At 36.9% G+C, this 26,489-nt stretch overlaps 1 protein-coding gene across 6 annotated transcripts in view; it reads right to left on the bottom strand.

Moving 5' to 3' along the window:
• LINGO2 (leucine rich repeat and Ig domain containing 2) overlaps nucleotides 1-26,173 on the bottom strand; it is a 478,753-nt gene extending 452,580 nt beyond the window's left edge. For all 6 annotated transcript variants that reach the window (XR_010354120.1, XM_064405415.1, XM_064405413.1 and 3 more), the window contains exon 1: nucleotides 25,660-26,173. The gene's annotated coding sequence lies outside the window, so the exon portion shown is untranslated. The remainder of the gene's footprint in view (nucleotides 1-25,659) is intronic.
• Between the last annotated feature and the right edge of the window lie 316 nt (nucleotides 26,174-26,489).

Raw genomic sequence — 26,489 nt, forward strand, 5'->3', positions numbered from 1 at the left:
TGAGACCTGGAGTTAAACCACAACAATATGAAAGATTTTTTTTTTAACAGATCAAATTACATAAATTCTTGGTAAAAAAGTGTAACAAGAAACAACTTATCGTAACTGAATTAGAGAACAAGCCTTTTATTTTCAAAAGAAAAAACATTTCATAGTCAACAGAAATGGGGCTTTGTTATCTAATATGTGATTACTACAGACCAGATGGGATAACGGTTCTCCTAGTGACTAAATTAAAAGTAATTTACATTAAGAAAAACATAATTTAGGTAAGAAGTAATCCTGATGGAACACAACTTTATAGAAAATGGAGTGATATTACTGACAGAGAAGACGTAAGATCAACGTACTCTACTTTGTAGACAATGACTGTTATAAAATGCTGCGAGCATGGTAGAGAAATTGAAAAGACTGAAGCATATGGGAGACTATGCCGGTAGATTGCAAGGAGCTAAGACCCTTTTCTTGGAGTGAAGACAGGCCATGCAGTGAATTAGACAGGCACAGGCATTTTTCAACTCAAGATATTCTATGGTAGAACCAACCATCAAGAACATACACATTAAAAGAATTATAACAAGTATAAAATTATGGCTGCACCAATCTTTGAAAAAGAAATGCTCTTGGATCAGAGACTTATGGAGGGAAGTCAATTTGGACTGGTAGTATATGGACATGTCTAGTAACCCATGTTCAATACCAAAGTAAACCCTATCTAAACAGATTTTAAATGAGGAAATAAACCAATGGTTGTATACAAAACAAAGGACATAAAATTGTTTTATCACAGTAATTGTTTAATAAGTGGCAAAATAGCAGACCTCTGCATGAAGGCACCATGATTTGGAACTAACAAAGAAGCTAAAGATGCATAAAATAATTCATCTATTGTAGCTAGAACTGGATGGGAGTATTTGTGGAGCAGTATCCAATAAATCGGTATCCATAAGTCACAATTTCACTTCAAACAATAAATATGTAACACTTCAAAATGTCACTTTTCTTATAGCCTTCATAGAAGCAGTACAGTCAGGTTCTTCAGTATATTTCTGAAAAGTCTCTTCCTAGAAATTAGTGGATAATTTTGACAGCAGGTAAGGACAAATAAGAAGATGATGGTCTACTATGAGAGTACTGATTTTATATTAATGCCAGGAAAAACAAGGATGACCAACTTCCCAATTTTGTGTTCTACTTACCTCTAAGACAACTACTTCTAAGTGAAAATATTGAGCATTTTATTTCCCTGCCAAAAAAAGGAATGCAGCACAAATTAAAACAACTACTACGAAGTAGCCCCTGAAAACACCTTAAATTGCCAATTTAAAGATTCTACTAAAACTACTGCTAATAGAACTACAATAATGAAGAGAGAATGACAACGTATTGAGCAGAAATTGGAGCCACACAGTGCACACACATCCAAAGGTGAATCTCATTTATAATTTAAGGCAATTAACTAGTAGAGTATTTAACACAAAACTTCCTTTAATGTCTTCATATTTATCCCACTAAATGAAATTTTTGATCAGACTTTTTAAGAAATTAATGCAGAATGGAAAGGAGGAAAAATGCCTTCAGATCTTGTATCTTAATTTGCCCTGTTTTTCACCCTATAGGTGTAATTGTTGTGAGTCAAACCCATATTTCTTGTCACATATGTGCCTGATACCAATAATTCTTGGCTTTCTGAACTCATCGCAGGACCTATTATTATAGCTGAAATACCATACTCCACTCATGAAGAGTAGCATGTTCAAAGAATTTAATACAATAGAAAAATGAATGCTCATTTAAAATGCCCTTTATCTGCTGTACAAGTTATGTGTTTTGTCCATATCCTCAGCCATGTTTTTCTGCAGAAACCTCAAGAATAGTAATTTATCTTCTGATTTAGAGGATCTGCATATTTACATGTCCAGATTTATCTCTCAAAATCAGTCTGTGTACCAAATTAGCCATAAAGCATATACAATTTACCTACTTTTAAGTGGCTCAGACCATAAGAATCAGTGACCCAAGAATGGATATAAGATGCTATGGTCATATGCACTTATCTCATTGACTCTTTTCAAACAGGTGAGCCACATAACTGTGTAATTTTTTTCAAAGAATTCAAAGCAGCTATTCTTACTTTTAGAGCCTGAGGCCCAAATCTGCTCACACAGACAACTGACAACAAGCTACAGAAAATGTTTCAAATTAGTTATTTTATTTTCTCTCTATCAAAGGAACACTAAGTTAGAGCAGTCTAAAAATTTTCAACAAAAGAATAAATATCAGCATTCTTTAAGGAAAAACATATACACAAAGATAATCGGTGACAAAAAAAAAATACAAGACCAAAAAAAGCTCCAAAAAACCAAAGTCCACTAAAACAAATACTATATAAAATTCTTACAAAGCAGATTTCCTGACTGGTATCATTACCATTATACATTTCTACGTGTAGCAAAATCTCCCTGTGCAAAATACTGTGGAAAAACACTGAGCCTTCAGATTAACTGTTCACTGAAGTTTCATTTATGCAGCAGGCAAAGATGTACAGATTGACATGACAGTAGATTTTTGTTGCATGTTGAATCTCAGGGAATCTCTTTTCTCTCATTTACTATTAGACCATTTCTTCACAATTCCACCTCCCCGCATACCCCCCAACCCCTCCCCCCGCCCCTTCCCCACCCCAGCCCTATCTATCATATTGCTCTTCTTTTCAAATGCTGTCGACATTTTTACATGCCGCTGCATGTTTGTCATAAAATATGACAAACTTGAAGACAAAAAATCAACCAAACTAGAAAAAAAATACTGAGCTACAACTATATTCCATCACAAGATACATTTGTTAGAATCCAGTTTTCAGTTGGGCAGTTCAATTTGGAGATAAAAAGAAAATATGTTCTGACAATGTCAAAATTATTCTGCTTCCAGATTACGTCTCCTTTCAAAATCCGTTTATATTAATATACATTTAAATGACACATGAAAACATGAAGATGAAGTAAGAACAAAAGACAACACAAAATATTTCAGGTCAACTGTTACTGATTAATTTTTAGTTGTCCCCTGAAAAATAATAAGTTGAGAAAAAATGGATTTATCCAATGGAAGGGAATCAATTCTCTAAATTTAAAATCATAAAATAGAAATGTAGTCTTGGAGCATTACTGGATGGTACAGATGAATGCAAAAGCAGAGAGTGAGCATTATGTCTCCTAGAGCACACTCTTTCACTCAATACAAAATAATCCACGTCCAGCAAGAAGCAGTAAAAGACCTTCCTTTCCAAATGTCTATGCAAACTAGGATTAACATATTTGAGTTTGTTTTGATATCCTTTTCTTAAGGAAAGAAGTCAAGAAACATTATTATTTAAGACTAGAAGCCTTAAAAACAAATCCCAGTGTCTTCCTCTTCCACTGCATGCACATTACTGCAAATCATATTTCAGAATCTGCTCTCCAGTTTCATATTCCCAACACGGATTATAAAATAACCTAAGTGACTTAAATTGCAAAAATGAATGACTGCCTGTTTTCCATTATCAAACAACAAAAATGTGTCAGCTTATTTCAGAAGCCAACACAGTATATCTCCTCTATCTATTATTATTATTATCTATTCCTTAGTCTGTGTATATGGACAATAACAAACATTGGTAAAAATGGTAATTTATTTTAACTCTCAAGTCAAAGTCTCACACATCTGTCTTTTAAAAGTTACATTTTTTTCCTAGTTGCTTTATTTTCTAAGTCAGGTTCTCTCTGCTTTTTGGTTTTGGGGTTTTTTTTAATAGGTAATCTAGAGAAAACATTATGTCATGTTCATTCATCACGGATTTGGGGTTTCCACTCAAATAATGCAGTTGAAATTCTCAGAAGAATTAAAACAAACACTAAACACTTACATGCATAATAATATGCAGAAGAAACTTAATTTCAGAATTAGGGTCCAAGCGTCAACACCTTTCAGAGACAAAAGATTACCTAATACCTGTGAAACTGCATGCTGTTCTTGGAAATGGTATATCTTGCAGCTAGTTACAAGTATACTTACAGTTCATTTGCCTTCAAGAGTCTGAAATTGTCTCCTCTCTCAGCAGATAATGTACACTCACGATTAGCTCTGTCAATGTCTCCCACCTTGCACATAGTGAAATAATCACACCATTTTCATTTGCTTCCCCTGTAAAAAAGCTGCAGGGCATAGTTTTATAATGATTCGTTCCTCTTTAATTGTGCAAATAAATCTTAGTGAAACCTTGGTAACATCCAGTTGTCTGATCTGCCACAAATCTAAGCAAAATATATGATAAAACCTTTAATCCTTTTCTCTCCAAAAGCTCTCCTTTCCCCCCCCCTGCCTATCTTCTTTCCCACATTTTAATCTTTGACATTTTACCCTACATATTTTAGGTTTTCCAAGGCCGACTGCCCCATCACAGATGATAAAAAAAGAATTTTAAAAACTTAAAATAAAATTGATGATCTAAATTTGGAAATTTTGACTTGCAGCTATTGAACTTCTAAGTGGTGACAAATACTTACAATATTTAATGGTGCTTTGGTTTTGATGAGTTTTTGTGTAGTTTCTTTTCATATCTACTAGGTACATTCAAGATTTGCTATCTGTTCTGGGTAATCTAGCACAGGAATATTGTCAATGTCAGTTACTTGAATTACAGGAAGAAGAAATAGAAAATAGAAAAGAAAAAAAAAACTAAAACAAATCCAAAAACCCAAAAAATTTAAAAAAACCCCTCAAACAAAACAACAAACCAACAAAAAAAAAAAAAAAAAAAAAAAACACCAAAAAAAACCAACAAAGATTTATGACGAAAAAGAATATAGCTCTAGACTCACAGAACACCATCAGCAAACATCAGTTCTGAATGTTAAGTCCTTGCCCACAGCTTTCACAGTTCCAAGATCATCTTTCCCAGTTTGGTGGAAGTCAATCCACCATTGTAATGCTACATGAATGGTGCAGTACATCATTCGCACCTACAACAATGCTCACACAGCCTCATGATCAATTTAAACAAAAACCTCTTTTTCATTCAGATCAATCCAGCTTGGGTTGATCAGAAAAGTATGCCCTGAGGACTATTTATAGGAAAAGTGAATTAAAATATTTACTTTACACTGGATCAATTCACTCAAGGTGATTGCGATCTGGGAGCATTTATCTGTTACTTTTAAATTTTCTCTTCTAATTTCTTGCGCCTTGAAAAAAAAAAGTATATATATTCAGTTGCTGAATAGCTAGCATGGTAGCTCTAAGGAAATGGATGTTTATTACAAAACACTGTATATTTGACAGCTAAGTCTTTGAGTTGTGGGACTGCTACTAAATCTCTGAGGAAAATCCTCTTACAAGATGAGATGTGTAAAAATCTTGGTTTCCTTTCTGGTCTCTGGAGTAAGAAATCTTATTTCTGCCACTACACATTGCATAAATGAAGGAACAAGGACAGGGAGGTATATACCATACAGAGTGACAGGTGAGATGTTCCAGGAACCAAAGTCAAACAAAGAACAACACTTTAAAAATTTCAACTTCAAAGAAGGAAAATATTTTTGGTTCTTTTGTGAATAAAAGGGTAATTACTGCACAAATGTCTCTCTTGGAGGAAATGGCTTCAAGATGCCTCAGGTAAGGTTTAGATGGGATATTTAGGCAAATTTCTTCACTGAAAGGGTTCTGTAGACCAGGCTGCTTACAGAAGTGGATGAGCCACCAGCTGTAGAGGTATTTAAAAGCAGTGTAGATGTGACACTTAGAGACATGGTTTAGAGGTGGACTTGGCAGTACTCAGTTAATGGCTGGACTCAGTGGCCTTAACAGGTGTTTTCCCCAATAAAATATTCTACTTCTCTTTTACAGTCACCTGTTGAAGTAACATGTTGTTCATAGTTTAAACATCTAACACTGAAAAGTCCTGTTATGCATCTCTGTTATGACAACGGTATCATTCAGTTTCTTCTTAGGATAGTTCATGGCAGTCTTCAAGATCCAAACACTTATAAATCAGGTATTTATCTGCCTTCTATATAACTCAGACTCATGATTTGTGACTTAGAAACCTCAGGACTCAAATACTGACTGTTTTTATGATTGCTTCTTAACCTATCCATGTCAAAGAAGCTGGAAACAAGTTAAAACAGATTATATATAGATTATAGATTATAGATTATAACAGATTATATATAAACAAGAGCAAAGAAGGTAACTGTGAGAGAAAGACTGCTGGAAGTAAGCTTTCCTATCAAGAATACTGTCTAGGCTATACCACATGAAAGAAATCCACAGGAATTTACCTTGAAATATCTATATCATTCTGTATATATCTATATCATATCTATATCATATCTGTATATATCTATATCATATCTGTATCATTCTGATACAAACCTGTTGGATCTGTCATGCAGAGTAAGAATTTAAGAACAAATATATCTACACAAAAGTGTCATTGCTCATCTTTGATTATCAACTTGAAGAGCTTGATTTGTTAGAATATGTCCATGTTTACTGGCTTTTCATAAATTTGACTACCTCCATTATTGATTTCAACTGGACTTATCTGGCAGCCACACCTCTTCCTCAGTACCCAGCATCTAATGATAACACTATTACTCAGCATCCCTTAAGATATTTGAGTAATTCACCAGCATCACAGAGATGCTATCTTAATGGCAAGGAGGAGATAAAGACTTAACCCTTCACCTGAATGTCATGTTGAAACAGCCTTTTGTATTTTAGTTCCTTTGATTTTCAAGAGAAAATAAGCATCAATTCTGGAACAGCCTTGAATGACTTTTGTGACTAACCCTAACCACTGTTGACCTCCATTTGTAAAAATCTTTGAGCAAATTTCTCTTTGTTTCCTAATGGCCTTATTAAAATCTAGTTTAAATGAAACAAATTTATTTTCAAAGTCTCTTTTTGAAGACAAAATAGTGTTTTATTTGAATAGTATTCAAGCAAAAGTCTGGGGCTGTTTTGGATACGAATTAAAAACCATCAGCTAAACTCAACACAATCTGTATTTGGGGCAAATAACTTATTTTTCCCAAGACATTTTATTTAAATAGAAGATAAAAAGGCAGTGGAACATAATGTGTCAAGGAAACACATTTATATATGATCCTTACATAGAGAAAATGAACATTGATCATATGTTCATAATACCATAAAAGTTTTTCACTTTTAAACCAATTTTTTTTCATTATTTGATGATCACACCATCATCACTTACAGCAAAGTTCTAGACAAAGATAAATAATTTCCTACTAGGAATGTGTAGGTTCCAGCCCTACACCTTTTTTTTTATTTGTTCGTTTTAACCTGAAACACATTTTGCTCCCCTGGACAGAAGTAATAGTGACTCAGTCACTTTCGTCAGATGGCATGCTTCTTACTGAATTGAAAACTGCACTGAAGCAAGAGTATAATCTTACTGGCATAACAATTTTCAAACCAGTCCCTCTTGCAGGGATCTGCAGAAAGGGAAGACATATCTTTCAAAATCAGCTTTTTGTAGTAAGAAAATTTAGAGAACCTACTGTTCAGTAACTCTATAGAAAAATAAAAATGTGAGATAGTTCAAACAACATGTTGGTAAAAAAATGCTGTGAAAAAAGAGGATGAGCAGACATACTTTCATTATGTTTACTAGTAATAAGAACCCATTTTTCAATTTTGTCTTGTATTAGCCTTACTTCTAGTATGAATACCCACATTCCGCCTGAAAAAGAACAGCACACTATATGAAAACTTGTCCCAGAAAAGTTTGTAATCATTACATGATTTGGGCACCATCATGACAAAAAGGATTATAACAAAGCACAAAGACTGAGGCTTAAATGGAAGCAAAAAACAAAACTAAAAATTTATCAGTGACTTCAAGTTCAGAAAAGAGTTAAAAAACATGTGTAATGCCTTTTTTCAATGGTTGCACATTTTCTTAAGTCAACTGCTTCATGGTTTTTCCAGTAACAATATGAACAAGCTCTCATGTTGAATCAAAGCAAGAATGCTATTAAACAATTGAGTACATCTTGAACAGGTTTACAAGATTGTTTTAATAACGATAGTTTGTACCACTTGAATGGCTGTGAAAGTCCAACTGAATCACAGTGGCATTTTAATACATAGCCTGTTTAACTGTAATAAAATAAGAACATAGCAGCATTACTTACAAAGTCCTTTTTAAAACTTTTTGAGCAGAGGGTAGGGGAGGAGAGGCAACAGGAGAAGAAGGAAGGATGGGAGGGGAGGAGAAGAAAGGAAAATTAATTCAACCACCATTTGGAAAGCTCAGTACTACTTAACTTCTATTTACATATTTATCTACTAATCTAAAATATTGGGCTGCCTCCTTCAAAGGACTTCCTTCAGCAATCATTAGGCAATAGATATCTTTTAGGTAGGAGTGGTTTGTCGAATTCTTATCATTGTGCCTATTTAGCAAACCTGCAAAAATATTTTTCAGTCCCATATATCATTGTAATGCTATTGTTAAAAGGCAAATAACTAAAAGATAACCATAGTTATAGCTATTGCTCAATAAAAGCTTTTATTTCCATGTAAGGAATATCCATTTTTCTTTCTTAATAACAGAAGCTACAGAGAACTTGTTATAACAGCAGTAAAAAATTCTTCATGTTCCTAAAATAAAAATCAAACTTTTCCAAGAAATTTCTTAACAAATTAAATTTCTTAACAAAAATAAGAGAATGTTCTCTCTGAATATGTATATGTGTGCTTGTTAAAAACTCTAAACTTCTAAGGTACAGCTTCTGTTGTACCATATTCAAGTAATGCTTAAAGAAGCGATAGATTATTAACATATAATTAGGATAATGGTGTCTTATTTTAATCTAAAGGAGAAAGAAAATACCACCCTACTTATAACCCTCTGTACTTGTTTCCTTGTAATACAACCTGTAAGTGTTGAGTTTACATACCCACTATTCTACAATTATTTTACACATGTTAATTCAGAGAAGACCCACAGATGGAAAATGTGGTGAAGTCTGGCTTTTCCCTTGGAAGAATATCCTTTTCCAAAAATATTTATGGAAAGACATTTTTTGTCTGATTTTTATCTGTTTTTTGAGGTCTTTGAGACCAGTATGTTGGGTCATGGAAAAGAGCTGTACTGTTACCTCTTTAAAAAGATAATCTGACAAAGGAGCAAAAGTTAGGCATGCGCCCTGTAGCACATGCCTTTTCATAAATGAGTACAGCAAATACTTGTCCTCTCAAATTTACTGTTAACTGATTCTACTGATTTTACTGTCAAAGATTCAGTATTGGCAAACTGTCTGTACAAATAAGTTCATTAAATTATTGCTATAACAAAAAAGCTGCTATGTTTACAACACAAAACCAATGTTCTTATTCAATACAATTTAGACTACCCATTTCAGGACAATTAAGTTAAGCCTCTGAGACTTATACAAAACACAGCTTCACTAGATGGATCAACTCGTGATATTGTAAGCAAAAATTAATAATGTTTGAAATTCCAGGTTATTGTGCAATGTACTAAATACAACCTACTGAAAAGCTTGTCAGATAGCTCTAAAACTTCCTCAAGTGCTCTTGCAGTGCACAAAGCTATATTCCATTTCATACAGTTCACCATTAGAAGCATTTATATTCAGCATTTATGACAAAGGTTCAGTGTTTTCTACAGCTTCTTAATATGTTACATTCTATAAATCAGTAGCTGTCCATGACAACTTAAGAGATTTCATAAGTTCATTTGTTAAGGTATCTAGCTGTAATCACTGTACATAAAAAACTGCAAATATTTTTAGATTGACTGCAGTCATGAGATGCAGTGCAGCAGAATGCTCAGCCTCAGTAGGGGTTAAAAGCAAAACAGTTCAGGCTTTACCCTATTTTGCAAAAATTATCCATAGTGGACAAAGGAAGAAGAGTCACTCTGTTTCTGATGCTGAAGAACACTGAGACCAGACTGACTCTTCAATCTCAAAGCCAAATATTCTGAAGATGGGAATGTCGTGGTTTGACCAGGAAATGAGTTTCTGGGAAATTTGTGGTCAAACCAATCAGTGGCCAGATTTGAAATTGGCACCTGGTGTGTCCACTGGGTACCTGGATAGGCCTCTGAGAACACACAGGGGTTAAAAGCAGAAGATTCCCAGAGGGATTTCCTCTTTTGAGTCCTGAGGTGAGTGGAATCTGATCTCTCCCCTGCCCAGCTGCGTCTGGTGGGGGAGGCCATGCGGCCTGTGGGAAGGGAGGCCGGAGCCCTGCAAGGTGAAGGGGTGGAGGAGATCTGGGATGTTTGGGCAGCCCCTGGGAGAGAGTGATGGAGAGTCTGTGCTGGCTTGAAATTTGTTATTTGTGCTGGCACCATGGCCAGGAGAAGAAGAGGGGGGTGGGGGGGCAAGGTGCCCAGCCACTGGCAGACTGTGGCTGAGGTTTTAACTCCTTTGGTGCTGAGACAATGGAAGCTGTAAAAACACTGCTCCTCCCCAGCTGAGAATTCAGAGGAGATGGAGGATGGGTAAAGGAGAAGAAGACTTGAGGTGAAGAAATATCAGCAGATGAGAGTGCCCTAGATGGAAGAGATGATGGAGTGGCCTTTTGGGCTTGACTTTTGTCTTACATGGCCATGGGACGGAACCAATTTCTTCCTGTAATGTAGAGACTGCACCTTGGGGGAGGCGGTTGGCTGGAAGCCAAGAGTGACAAAGCTGTTGTGAGAAGAAGCAGAGGGAACAGAGACTGATGGGGAGGGTGTGGTGGAGCCCTCTGCCTTCAGCGGAGAAGGATCTCTGTTCATGAGACCCCCAAGCCCCAGGGGGTGAAATATGGGAGGGACAGGTATCCCCAATGGTGAGAGGCAGCCACTTCTTGGAACTGGGCAAGGCATTCTTAAAAGGACCTAAGGAGCAGTTTGGATCCATGGACAGTGGTTAGAGCACTGGACATGGAAGGAAGATGGTCACCACGGCAGATTCTCTCCAGGCGGCTGCCATGTGTGACATGGAAGCACAGGAAGTTCCAATTGTGTTTCCTGGGGAGGCCCATGGTGCAAGAGGGAGACTCCTCTCTCCTGATGAACTGGGAGGGGCTTGTGTGAAGGAGGGTATTGGACTGACATTTGAATGTTAGAGGGGTGGGGGGAGGAGGAGTGTTTTGGAGGTTTTCCATTGTGGATTATTGTGTGTGTGTGTGGGGGGGGGGGGGGGGGGGGTTTCTCTTTTTTTTCCCCCTCTTTTCTTTATGTTATAGATTAATAAAGTGTTGTGTTTTTCCCTCCATTCCCAAGTTGGAGCCTGCTTTCTTCTGTTTCCGGGTCCCATCTCACAGTGACCATTTTTCATGGAGGCACTGACATTGTGCAGGGTCAATCCATGACTGGGAAGAATGCCTTTCTTGAAGGAAACTGGCACTAGTCAATGTGTGAGAAATTTTTTTGGTAAGAGAACAAACAAGTGATAGCAGTAATGACATCAAGCTGCTGATCTGACAAAGCTGGCCTGAAGGTATGACTTGATAGATAGTCAACCATTTTATACTGGAGAAGCCTCATCTCACTTTTTAATGGCAGGGTCTTCTGATATACATGCCCTTTTTGGAGTGTGTGTGGAAGTTTCTTCCTTGAGTTAGGACACACCTGAAGGTTACTCCTCTGTAAGGCTGAGTGAAAAAGATTCCCCAAAGTCATTGATATGGGTGAGTAATATCAATCTGTTCTTAATTATTTTGCTAGGTTTAATAGAATTGCTTCAATATAGTTTCAAAAATATTTCACTATAATAGTTATAACTACCTATATTCTGTAGTATAAAATTCTGAATTCTTTTAGTCTAGTCATTAACATGATCATAATTTAAATAAATTATTTATTTTATCCTTATAAATATATCTGGGTTGCCATCCTTAATCATACAAAGGACAAAGTCGTAAGAGTTCAATTGCACCTATTAAATCATTTAGACCTAAACCATTGACCAAGTCTTACTAGAATTGGCTCCAGATGCACTTAGATGCCTCTCTGAAAAGGTGTTAAGGAAAGAAAGGAGAGTGATCCTTTCTGAACCTCATTATTCAATGTCAGGGTTCCTCTGACAAATCTTTTTTGAAGGTCCCTTTCTGCTCCCAACACTTGTAAAGATGTTTATATATATATATATATATATATATATATATATATATATACATACACACACATATACATATATACATATATATATAAATAATATTCAAAGTAAATCAGTATTTTATATATAAATACATTTTGTGCACACTCACAAATAAAATAGCCCCAAATTATTGTTTGACACTTTCATTCAAGGTAGTAGTTTCATAACTGTGCATATGTTCAGAAGTGACTTAGACCCTTGGTTTTTTTTTAATTTTTTAAATCCTAATACCAATTGTGAAGCAAAGTGGCCAATTTTCAGAAACTTTGAAATTAAAATGAGGAAATATCTGAAACTTCGACAGTCTTCTAAGACACAGTAAATAAACCACTATTGAATGTTCTCTAAGTACCTGGATTACTACTTCATCAAAGAACAACCAAGAGGTCATTTCCCAAGGAAAATAAAGGTTTTCTAAGCTTTTATAGTGGAGGGTTTCTTCCCCCGAACTTTTAATAAATAAGGATCCTTATCATTAAGTTCTCTACAAGGAAACAAAGACAGAAATGCAGCAGCCTCCTTCTCCTGCCAGAGTATAAAATGTGTGTCTGATTTTTTTAAGCTTTAACTGAAAGAAAGGCAGTGAGGGGAGCAGTGGAAGAAGATTTTCGTTTGACTCAAGTCAAGTAAGACAGAACAGCCTTAGGCATAGCAATACTATCCTGTGTTACTAAAATCATGTTCATAGCTGTATAAGAAAATGACTCATTTTAAGACATTTCTGTTGTTACAATGCAGTCTATATGATATTTATTGTATAATTCAGTCATACTTCATCCTGTCTGTCTTAAGATATTCACCAATTCAGTGAACTGTACTCTGAAATTAATACATAATGAGGTTTCGATTCCAAGCACTGGTGAAAAGTACTCATAAACAGGACTGCTTACTCAGGTCCTGGTGAAGACATAGTTTCCCCACTGTAACATTGGCAAAGTCCACAAATGTGGTTCTTTAAAAGATGCATCAAATTTGGAAATCAGTCACAAGCATATTGCTATAAAAACCAGCAGGTGATAAAAGCCAGTAAGTATTCTTGTACTGATATGCCTATATAAAACATCTGATTTTGGCATGGAGATAACAACAGTCTCATTATGTAGGGCAAAAAATTCTTCAGCCTAGATTCTTCCAATTCAAACCTAGCATCACTACTGCCTTCTCCTGCATTCTACTTTTATCTAAAAATGCTAATTAAAATCATATGTAAACTGACATCCTCTTGAGCAGAGCATTACCACGCCAACACCAAACTCAAGCCCCCAGAATCTTCACATCAAAAATGATGGATTATGAAATAAACTAGATTTTATTTATTTCTTTGGAAGTCCTTAGTGAAATTCCAAAATTATTAATTTATAACTGCTGCAAAATTTATTTTTATCTGGCTCTCTCTAAAGTAAATGACCATTGTCAAAGCCAAAAGTGTAGATTATTTAAAATTATAATTTCATAAGAGTAAACAGATTAAATAAATGCATAATGAAATTTACATCTTCCTTTTTGGAAATAATTTAAGAAAAAGAATTTAATTTCATTTTTGTTATTAAAAAAACCAAAAAACCCAAAAAAACCAACCAACTATTGAAAAGCAATTCATGCAAGAACTTCAACATTTTCTGTCAAAATATCTATAGTTTTGTCTTCGAAAAATATTTTCCAAAAGTCTCAACCTAACTACTGTTTCCTTTTTGTGAATGCATTTTTGAAAGAATAGACACTAGATTTTAAGCACATAAAATTACCAAGCGGAAAATAGCCATTCATTTAAAACTTCACAATCACGTCACACAATATGAATACATGGAAGTGTAAATTTAATTTTCATCAAAAGCTAGACTGGTAAATCCTGTCTCTGGAAATAGGCCCTAAAATCATTTGCACAGGTCCAACTGCCATCCTAATTCCAAAGGATAGAATTCTTTGCAAATGACAAGCTCAAAAATTAGTGTCTATCTCTTTAATCATTCAAAATTAGACAACAGAGAATGCCTGCTGGCTGTCATTACTGACAGTATTGGCACCTACTCCTGAAAGAATCCCCCAGTGAGTTTGATATTAAGAGAATCTCAGTCACTTTCTGGTTAAAAAATGCCTTGCAGTTCTTCCAGCCAGAACTGAAAACACTCCTGAGACAGCTTTACTGGAGATCAAAAGAAGTTCCATTTATATGCAGCCATTAGACACGTGTACTCTTTTATACTGTTCTTCAAATAATTAAGGAACCACACAGACCTGGAGACACAGTGTGCCAGAGTGCCATAATAAAAAAACCCAACAAAATACAGGAGTAAAACAGAGAAATGCATAAGGACTTTTAAGGCACTCCCCTCTACAGCAGTCTTACAAAACTTCTTACCACTTCATATTTAACTTCATTAATAGTCAGTGATGATAAACTTTGAGAAGACACCACACAAAAACAGCTCCTGCTTCTTTTTCTTGATGAAGTGTTGCTGCTAATGGTTTTACATCTGTGAGACCCTTTAATTTTGTAGTCGCAGTGATGATGTCCTAAATAATTTTTGACCTGGGAGTAGAGCAATCTATTCACAGAACTGTGTTAAATCAATAGCATCAGCCATACACTGTGCTAGCACTCCAGTGACAGAAGGGATTACTTTGTCTCCTACCTTTTTGTTCCTTATGCACTTGGCTAAAGACTGCATTTACAACTGAGCAATTGAAGATTAGAAAAGCCAGAATTGCCAGCTAGCAAATTCAGGATTACACAATCACCTTCCAGGATTACACAATCACCTTCCTCCCAAGAAGTAAAAGATACACTTAACATGCTGATTTACAACTGGTGTAGATACCAACAAACACAGAAACTGAAGAGCATTCTCATTGTGTTTTTTTTCTGACATTTTCTATTTTGACTAGTTCTGGAATAGAGATTAGCAAACAGCATGTTTCTCCTTATGTCAAAGACTTGACCAAAACATCGTGTTCAGAGATTTAACCTTCCTCAAAAATATATTTGTTCAATTTTTTTGCAATTTGCCACAAATCTCAAATAAATAATACCACAAAACCAGCAACGATTTATGATGCTATATAGCAGAGAAGAAAATTATTATTTTAAGAAAAGGAAAATGTAACATCTTAAAAAGACCATAGAGCAGTGCCATCTAGTGATTGACACCATAAATAAAAAAAGTTTGCATTAATATGTGATGCAAAGTGAGTATTATCAATAACTGAGTTTGATTATTTTCTCAGGCAAAACATTTTTGAAACAAGCTGCAAGGGTAATAACGAATTATATCAGAGGTCACGTTCTTACCACTTCAAGAGAGTTCATCATTTGCATTTCAAAGTAAAAATGCTACTGGTAGCAGATTCAAAGGAAGAATCTACCATCACCCCTCACAATGCAGTGTTAGGAAATCAGTTAATATTTTCAGTGTTTTACAAATAACACAGAATAAGTATTAGTGAGCAGTAGCTCTGTTGTTCCGTTTGAAGGATGTACTGGTAATTATTAACTGGAATTAAACTACAGGAGGAAGAGAGAACTACATAGTTCATACACAGGTCTAAATTATTTTCCTGACAGAAAATTGTCCTTTTGTACTCTAAGTGAACCCTGACCATAAATATTCTTAAATATTGGATTCCTTGTATAAAAATGTAAGAGTCCAACCACGGGAGATACTGAAAAAAAAAAAAGAAATATTGATTATTTTTCAGTTTGTGGAATATTTCATTATTAGCAGCTATTGTTAAAAAAAAAATTAGCATGCTTCCCCATAGGGTATCTACGTAACAACTACAAGTCACTGAAATATTATTTTGGAACACAGATTTAAAATTTGCATCAAAATGTATGCAAAAAACCACTCTAAACCTTTAAATGGACATCAGTTTTTATTATTAGAAGAGTAACAGGTCATTTCTGCATGTGTGAACACAGACCGGTAGAGCAGAAGTTTCAAAGGAACCTGAAGTTATGTCTCTTTCTGTAAATTCAGTGAGCTTTTGTAGTATAAAGCCTTCTGGTGAGTTTAAAATGTAATTGCTTTAATTTAGATCAACAGAAATTACCGCACTATTATGTATATATTACAGGATTACTTTCTGCAGTTTTCTGTTTGCTTCAGAAATGCTGGACAAAGAGTAAATTATAAAGTTTTGTTAGCTGCATAGTCTATATGAAACAGAAGGCACTGGTAACTTGTCATGGCCCCAAAGCCATTACCTAATTTCCAAAGTTCTTCCCAATTTCAAATCAGAAATATGATCATATGGCCTTCAAATAAAATATTACAGCAGAACATGTTCTATTTTGACAGCTGCTGAAGAAAGCATATCTGTTATATAATCAAACTGACTTTGCATGTCTGACACCAGATTTGAAGAAGTTTCAGGAATCTCTAGCTATATTGGCTTTCAGTATCTCATTGCTCTCCTTTTTTACTTCTGTGATGATCCAAGGAGATGTCCAGAGTGAAAGTACTTGAAGACAGCAATAATGATATCTCTTTCAATCAAGAGTACTAAATTTAAAAATTGCACCAGTTATCTGCATGTCCTCTTCTCTACAATCCTCGCACAGTGCTTTTCATGTGTCCAGAAAACATACAAAATATTACTAGTGCCAACAGATACACCATAGTTAAGATGGATGTAATTAAAACAAAAATTTAGGCTCTTGATACATTACAAAGACTCATTAATATCCTTCCATTTATCAATAATACTGTGCTAGAATGTGAATAAAATAAAACCGTGACCTCGACTATATATTTAAGCATAAACTCCAGCAGCAATGAACATGATATACATTCCTCATACAGAACATCTACAGTGACGAAGATTGATTCTTCTATATGAAACATTTCCTTACTTCCAGTAAAACTCCTTTTTCTAGCTAAACAACTGTCTCTAAACTCCAAACCAAGCAATAGCTTCATTGCTTTATAAAAGACAATAGTGAAAAAAGCTGTTATATTTTGATGCACCAAATATTCAGTACTGTTTCCCTAACTGAATCAGCAGTGAAGTGTTTGAGCCTCCTAGCTGTTAAATCTAACCATAATCTGTTTGCACCTCTCACCTGATGTATATTCAAATGAAAGAGAAAACCAAAACACACTTAAGCTGATTTTAAGTAAAATAAAGCAATAATAAGCAGAAGTAAAAACTCAGATTTAGTTGTTGTACAATCAAATATCAAGATGGTGTATTGCTATAACACACTACATGATTATAACAAGGTGTTGATGTAAGTATTTGAAGGCTACTGTCTACCCACACTGCAAAGTGAACTGTTTTTAAGTAAGACTATGAATAGTAGTATGTACTGGTCAAACAGCCATGTAAATCAGATTGGTTAGTGGTGCAGTAATCAATGGAGCAACAATTAAATTGATGGTTCCTACTCTCTGGTACCCTTCTTTTTGAGCAATTTAAATAGCTTCAGCCAAACAGTTAAAGCCCCACAGGAAAAGATAAACCTCTTAAAGCCAGGCAAGCAATTGAGCAATGTGGCATAGTGCAAAAGATTTTTTTTTATGATATTCAGAGCATGCACTATTTTTAAATTTTTTTTGACTCTTGTATTTTTCTTCTATTGCTGTTTAAAAAAATTGCCTGGTTATAATATCTCTATGGTTTTGGGAAGAAAAATCCAGAAATTCTTACTTCAATACTGTTTGGTTATTGGACTACTAATTTTTAAATAGATAATAATTCAAATTTCTTCACCCATCACATGATTTTTTGTTTGTCTAATAGGGAAATAAAAAAAATCATAGAAACTAGAATATTTATTATTATATAACTTTATCATATCTCTGCTTTTTCCATTTCAAAGCTTTAGCATGTTAATCTTAAAGTACATGCAGTGTTTTAATTTTTTACACATCACAGTAATTTTTTTTTCTTTTTTTACCTTTGTCTGTTTTCAAAACTACAAAAGACTGTTCCCAAAGGGAAAGTACAAAATAATTACTGAATAGACCTAAGCAAGAGTTTTGTAGCCTCCTTAATAATATTTTATTTTCATGTATAAAACTTCTTAATTTGTCTTTTCCCAGTAATTGTTTGACAGGAGTAATCCGATGACTTATTTTGCAGTCCACAATGCACAATATTGCCCACTACTTAATTACTTCTATTTTGAAGTAGAAATTATATCTATTTCTTACAATAACTATTTTTTAAAGTCCCAAAATGACTCCTGTTCTGAAAACTCTATCCCTAAAAGAATAGGAAAGACCTAATGGCTCAACACAACTTCCAATTTCAGAATACAGTCTGAGAAAAATAAAGAAGCACTGGTTGCAAAGAATTTTTAAAAAACCAAATTATTTACAATCTTTTTCCTTTCTTAAGAACACACATGTGACTTTGCTCCTTTAATCAAGCTTTTTATAACAGTATATGAACAGTCTGAAGAATTGTTATCAGCAGGAAAAGTGTTTTATAACAAGAATGTAACTTTCACTTTAAGCAACTCTGGCTGTGAGAACGAAATTGGACAGGACTGTTATTACAGCAGATTTGTATATTTGTCTCCTTGAAGTGGGTAGCAATCAAATCCTCCTGATATGTTCATCTAGATGTTTTGATCTGTTGACTTCATTTATTTTTCTGAATTACTTCCTTGGGATTTGACTACTATTTAGTAATTCCTGACATAAGTTTTCTTCCTAACAAGTGGCCAACCTCCAGATCAGACATAGTATTTAAAAATAAATTATAGATTCAGAAGTCAGTCACGTGCTCAGCTATGAATTTCCTTCAGAAATCCAGGAAGAAAGCTATTGCAAGCATTATTTACTGCAGTTTAATTTCTACAATTGTTCCACGGCCTTTTACCTTGACGCATCTTTTCACTACTTTTGCAATAACTCTAAGATAATTATTTCCTCCTCATTGTCTATGGAGACAACAAAAACAAGCATTTATGGGGTTTAAGCTTATGTGAATCTACTTATCTAATTTATAACCTATTCCAGCAAACTCAATCCATTCCCAAATGGAATGAGTTGTTGTTTGCACTAGGGTCTGTTTATGTTGTGAGCACAGAGGAATTTTATCTCAAATTTAACTGGTCCTCTCACTCTTTGAAGACTTTTATTACAATAAATGAATATATTCTCTTTTCACATATTGTCTATAGCCCAAAGTGCATCTTTTTCATTGATATGTGCACCAGTTTACACTGGGAATGGAACAGTTAAAAGCTGGCATGAGACAGCTATTTTCTCAATAGATTTGGTTGGTCCCACTATATAGATGAAAAAAAAAAGAAACAAAAGAAAACAAAACAAAAAAAAGACATTCAAAAGAACTATAAAATCTATTAGCCAATTGGCTAATGTAGAATTTTGCATATTCTTCCAGACAACTTCATGTGCTGCCATAAACACAACCCATTTTCACAACGGTTTCTCCCCACATATATTATTAACATTATATTTTTCCTGGCTTTCAAATCAAAAATCTATTCCTGATACTAATGGTCAAAGTAATACTTTCTATTTAATAGAATGGTAAGTATAATCTTTTCTTCTGTATAATTGTTCTGGTTTTGATAGTTACATAGAGCACTGGAGGCATTCAGAAGAACATCTAGAGCAAGTCTTGTACTCACATGGGGCCATTGAAAATGAGTGGTTTTCTGAATCTCCACACTTTCTAACACCCATGAAAGGAATAGCAACACAGTCTCTTCATTCAGAACAATTATTGCTGTGCCTGGAAAATTGAATCACAGTGTTTAAGCATAAGTGTAATTGGTTACTTCTGAGAACACAGGCAAATTGATGCTGAGAGGCTATGGGCTTGTCTGGCCCTCTCTTTCCCAGTCATACTCCACCATTCCAGCTTAAGTCTTCCTTCGTCCTTTCCACTTCAGAAACAGATCTTGCTACAAACAGTCACAAACTCTATCTCCTCTTTACTAGGGCTGACAGGTGTTATCTATCCTAACTAAGGGTCTACAGAGTTGTAAAGTCTCACAATCTTGAAATCTCTCCCTCCTTTTTATTCTCCAGGGCCTAAAGGCACACAGAATTTCTTCTTCCTAAGGAGCTTGTTTCACTTTTTTTGTCTCTCTTGAGGTTATCTCAGTCTCTATAAACATGATAAAACACAGTTGTGTCTTTGTATGTGTCTTCCCCACACACATTTCCTGTCTGCAGAACTGATGCATTCCAGATATGGTGGAGTTCTAATGATTTTAACTGACTTTGGTACTGGCCTGCAAAAGGTATAGGGGAGACATGGGAAAATATCATTGCTGAGGCTCATGTGTGCCGTGAATGGGAATCTATTTGATGACTTGTCACACAGGAACACAAACTTTTCTACATTAAAGGAAACAGAATCCTGAAGATGCCAAACTGAGCTTTTTCTCAAGAAATTCTGTCTTATGAAACACTTCACAACCGGCATCTACTGCTATTTCACAAATACTTCACCAAAACATGACTTGAAATGCAGTTTATGAATTGCAACAATTGAGAAATAAATATCATTTAAAGAAAACTTTTTGTTTCCTCAGAAACAAGATAAAGTGAAGGAAATAATAGGACGAATGTTCTGAAAGTTGGAAAGTGAACAGAAGATGACAATCTAAATAGCTGTCCTGTTGTAATACTAGCCTATTTGGTTTCTTTAGTGATGTGATTCCCCATATTACACTCTTAGTTACAGAAAAAACACCAGAGGGGACTTCAGTGAAATCCCACTCCTCCCTTAGAGATGGAGATCTACATTTGTACAGCTCAAAGATGGCCTTTGGTCTACCTCAGTAAATGCCACCCTATAGCTCTTATAAATATTCAACACTGAAGACAGGTCTACTTAAAGGGGGCTGAGGAACAGGGAGAAGTGAGGGGTGTGGAGTGCTATTAAATTCCTATAAACTTAACAGTGACCACTGGTTGCTCTTATGAATTAAACATGCATATCAGAACAAAAGCAATTTTCTAAAGTGTAACTTCAAATATTAAAAAATCAAGAGTTAATGTTTCTTGCCTATAGTTTTGCAGGATATATCTGGGGTTTTCTACCATTTAAAAGAATCTGTCTTCACCTAAAGAATAATGGTTTTAAGAAGCTATGTAAATTTATAAAAATAAATAAAAACAACCCCCCCCAAAAAAAGTAGAAATAGAACATGCATTTATTAAAAATTATAAAGTATTAATCATAGTACTGTTGTATAAACACTAGCTAAAAAAAAAATAGGACTTTAGAATATTTATTCTTCCTCAATCTGACCAAAGGACAGACATTTTGCAGTTAATCAAACAAAACCCACAATAAAGAAATATTTTTATAGAGACAAATATTTCTGCTGAAGGTGATTCTGTTTACTGCATTCAAATACATTATAGTTTTATTTCCAACGATGACAAAAGTTTGCAAATCCCTATTTCTTTTCCTTTCATTGCAACTTTAATTTTGAGATTGACAGCTTATAAGCTATGTCACTTTATTTGTCTAACTAAAACCTAATTTTCCCAGTTTTCTTTGTTTTTAGGAAATGTAATAGGACCATAAGATGAAAATCCAGATATCTATTTTCTTCAGAAACATTTATTCTTCCGAATTTTATTTTTAAAGAATCACCTACTTTGACTATACCATTTAAAATACACCAACTCAGGTATGATTTTGGCATTTCTTTGCAACCCTTGCCTACTATGAAAGGAATGAGAAAACTATTAGCAAAAGTGCAAACCAACAGTAAGAAGCAGTTTAATATATTGCCACCTTTAATTGCAATGCACCCTTATTTCTATTTCCATGTAATTAGCAGTATTTCTGAAAGATGGGTTATATGACCCACTGATTCCACCACACAGAAGAGGTGTTCACTAAATATCCATACTGACCTAATAGGACTTTTACGATAATAATCAATCTGAAAACATTAATATATCAATATATAACAAGACTTGCCTACAATCTGCTGATACAAATATCTACTTCCACTCTCAAAAGGAATAAGAGACTAGACTATAATCAAATAACAACTCTGTTCAGTATGTTTATAAATAATCTCATGAACTTCTGCTTTATAGAATAGTTCCTGAGAGAAAAAAAAAAAAAAAGAAAATAAAAAAAAACCCCACCCACAAGATTTGCATTTTATCAACAGAAAATAGGCCACCGAAATATCATTATACAACACGGATGATAGTTTATCTTCTGTGTTTCCTTCCTCCACAGATTTTCATCATTAAGAAATGAAATTGTTCCCAGGAATCAAAAGGTTTATGATATGGGAAGCAGCTCACATATGAACCATACTCAGCATATCTCATGGGAATAATATCAATATCTCAACACAGAAAATATTGATTGGTGTATTGCATATCTTGAGGACCAGTGTCTATAAATTTCAAATATTTCAATCCTATTCTTTGAACAGTAATCTCATCTATTTTAATGTTTTTCTAAGGTAACAGAAAGGCCACAGTCTCCAGAAAAGAAGAAAGGTCTTAATTTTATGCTTTCAAATTAGGTGAAAAAATGAGTATCTGGCTAAAACCACAGGAGTTTAAAACATTTTGGAAAATCAACAGTTAAACTAGTCCCTGTACTAATTAGAAATTAGCAATAATTTATAAAGATTCATAATTAGACACACCTTAGCCAAATCAGCCTTATGACAGATGCATGTCAATCAGTGACTACTTAGAAATAGAATTTTCTTAAATTTCCTTAATAGCTGTACAAAAAAAAAAAAAAATAAAAAGAAAGCACAGAGAATTAGAATGCACTCAGCATAATGTATCACAGTACTAGTAGCCAAATAAGGTCCTTTTCAATAGGGGAATGCAGCAATATACATACCTAGTATCATATAAATTTACTGAAATTGATCCACTTATCCTTCCATTTGTCCATCATCTGGATTTTTAATTACCAGCAACAGCTATAAGGAAATCCACCTTCTCACAAACGACAAGCCAATGAACCAACAGACAGCTATAAAACAGAGCCTTCAGAACTCCTTAATCTTTTTCCCCCCACTTTATTCACTAGGGTTTAGACAGTCAAAAGGTAAACAAAAAAAAAACCAAAAAACCAAAACCTTTAAAAGCAAGCAACAGTCATATCAGTATGACTTAGAAAAATCACCACAGGACTCCTCCTAGAAACCTTATCGATACCCTCCCTCTCCAATAACCACACCCACCCTGTGTTTATGTTATTTGGATGGCTTTAATACAAGATATGAAAAAGGCACTAACATAGACTTACATTGTTAAACTTGGCACAGGGCCGCTAATATTCCAATCTTTAGACCTCCTTAACTGTCTGTGTTGGAAAAAATGATACAGCTTCAGAACTACAAAGAGCAAGTTACTTTGGTCTTTTTTCTTAACTGCAGGATACCCAAATCCTGGTATTAGTACACAGTAGCATGCTAAGAGTATTAATCACAGTACTTGTGGACAGCTGCTTAAGCTAACACGCTTCTCTAATACTTTGTATTTTTTTCACCTCTTGCTGCTACTACGCAGGGTAACATTTCCTCCTAGAGTCCTTTCACAGAATATCTGGATTCTAGAACAGTAACAAAAGATCTGATACCTGTTATAGTACCAAACCACGCCGTTTCTATGTAGCTGATCACACCTTGTGGTGTTCAGCCTATGTAGGTGTTATTCCTACTCTCTGAAGAAGGAATTCAGAGCAGTGAAAACAGTTTTCAGGGATATTCTGTTTACCCAAAATGAATAGTATCACTGTTCTGATTCACATATATTAGCTACTGTCAAAAACACTACTTTTAAGAAAAATAAGGAGGTGGCACAGTAGCTGAGGAGTCAATCATTTTAAGTGCTGATCTGGAGAAAAAATCTCAAATCCCATTTTGACTGGGATATTTACATGTATACATACAGTAGGAGTAGGAACATACTGACATTAATGCACTCTTCTGTGTGGCCCATTATATAGCAAGGTAGACCACATAGCAGCTCCAACTCCACAATGAAACACTTCCTGGAAAGGGTGTAGCCTCTAATGGAACTGCTGGTGCTTGATTGCATACAGGAGGAACAGAGACCATCTCTTTTAATTTTAGGCTTTTTGCTGGAAGGTAGAAGCTCAGGAAAGCATATCCTTTTATTCTACCTCCTAGCACTTTTGCCTTTTTTTTTTTTTTATTGTCATGTGGAGGCAGCTGTTGTAGTTCTGAATGGTAAGTTAAATGCTATATCATTATTTTAAGGCATACACATAGGTTTGAGGTAAAGTCTTACTCATATTTTACGTTGTAGATCTGTCGATTCCAGATGTGTCACTGTAAAAAGTGGGGTAAGCCTTCTGTAAGCCTTCATTGTGCTCATGTTTTACAGGTTACGGCTTACCTCCACGAACACTATGCAAACTAATTTTCACTTCCATTCCCCTAGTGCTGTAGTGTTGACTGAAATAAAGACTGCATGGCTCATTTTCATGACAAAGGCACAGAAAAGCCGTGTGCTTCTTTCTGCCCCCACCACCACCACCCAGCACTTGGCAAGCAACGCAAGTTCAGATCTGATTTATTTTTGAAGTGTTCAGTCCTCAGACATTTTCCTTTTTATGTGAGAGCTTTTTCCTTTTAAATGAGAAAGTCTTTTGAAAGAACAGTATTTTAAAACAGCAGCATGTAATAAAAACACACTGCAGTTCTTTGCTTGGCAAGGAAAGCTAGATGGGGAAATGCTTAAGAACATTGAAAGCACTGCTGTTTGCTCCAGCAACTATAGAAGAGTACTTGCAAAACCTTGTATTTTAGACTCAAGAGACTGGACAATGATGAATCAGTAGATGATTTTCTTGCCGTTATTTTTCTTCCAGGTATGTTCAGAAGCACCTGCATGTACTTCGAGCTGCTCCCTAAAAGGGGGGGCTATTCTGGATTTGCTGTGCAGAAGGTAACACAGTGCCTTCATCGTGCAGCACCATCACCACCCCCCTAGACCCACTTTGCTGATGCACGTACTCCAGCGAGCACATCCACCAGAGCAGCGGACACAGGTGTAGAAGCATCTCTTCACTGGTGACAAAGGACTATTGTGTTTGTGTCACGTCTCTCGGAGCCCCCGGAGGACTCCTGCTCCCATCGCACGGCTCCCCGCCCGGCGGAGAAAGCTCTTCCCCAGGGAAGGTGTGATGCTGGGCACGGCGTACCGCCCCCCCAACCCGCCACTGGGGCCCGAAACCCCCCTTCACCACGGCGGGCAGCGCCGTCCGCCGCTCGTCCAAGAGCCCTCGGGGGGCCGGGGACGAGGCCAGCCGGGGCGGGAGGAGGTGGAGAGCTCTGCTGCACGGCGTCCCGCCGACTCTCGGCCCCCGCAGCCCCCGCATCGGGAGGCGCAGACCCCCTCGGCGCGGGGATTCTCTTCGCCTCCAGAGGCCCCCCAGCGAAACTTATTCTGCCCTCACAGGCGGGCTCCCCGCGGCCGCCACCCCCGACGGCACCGGGAGGGTTCCCGTCGCTTACCTGGCGGCTGCCGGGGCGCTCCCTCACGGCGAGCGGCAGCGGGGTGAGCCGCAGCCGAGGCTGCCTCTGCCGCCACCTTCACAGCCCCCTCCCGAGGTGAGCGATGCGCGGGGTGGCGGCGGGGAGCGGACGGGGAGCCGTGACATTTAACCGGGGTGCCTCTCCTCCCTGGCGGGCTGGGCGGACGATCACCGCCCTCCTCTCCGCGGGCAGGCTAAGGCGCAGGACGAAGCCCAGTCCATCCCCGGAGACCCAGACGCAGCGCGCTGCCCGAGCCGCCGGTGGCTCCACTCCTCTCCTGTCCTCTCCTCCCCTTTGGCAATCGCCGCTGCGACTTCCCTGCAGCGGGGGACGAGAGACGCAGCAGCCGCAGCAGGGCAGCGGGGAAGAGGGCTGGGCTGGCCACCTGCCCCTCGGCGGGGCCAGGCGCCAGGGGGACAGCAGCGGGGCGCAGTGGCGAACGGGCGAGGCGCCGGCGGCAGAGCGGGGAGGTAGCGCCAGCTCGAGGTGAGGGCGGGCGGGCGGTGGGGAGGGGAGGAGGGGGCGCGTCTCTGTCAGAGGCGGAGCGGCTCCTTCCGCGCGGCGGCTCACACGCCGGCGAGTCCCGCCGAGGCAGCGGCGGCACCTCGGGGAGGCAGAGCGGTTCGCGGAGTGGCGAGCGAGCGAGCCACCCTTATCCCGATGACTGCTGGGCCGCGGAGAGGCGCCGCGGCCGCGCCGTGGGCAGGCGGCCGCCGGCCTTTATTAATCCTCCCAGCCGTGAGGAGGGAGCGCGTGCGGCGCCCCCACAGCCCCGCAAGAAGCGGTGCCCCCGCCTCCCCGACGCGGGC

This window comes from Passer domesticus, chromosome Z, assembly GCF_036417665.1.
Source record: "Passer domesticus isolate bPasDom1 chromosome Z, bPasDom1.hap1, whole genome shotgun sequence".
NCBI lineage: Eukaryota > Metazoa > Chordata > Aves > Passeriformes > Passeridae > Passer > Passer domesticus.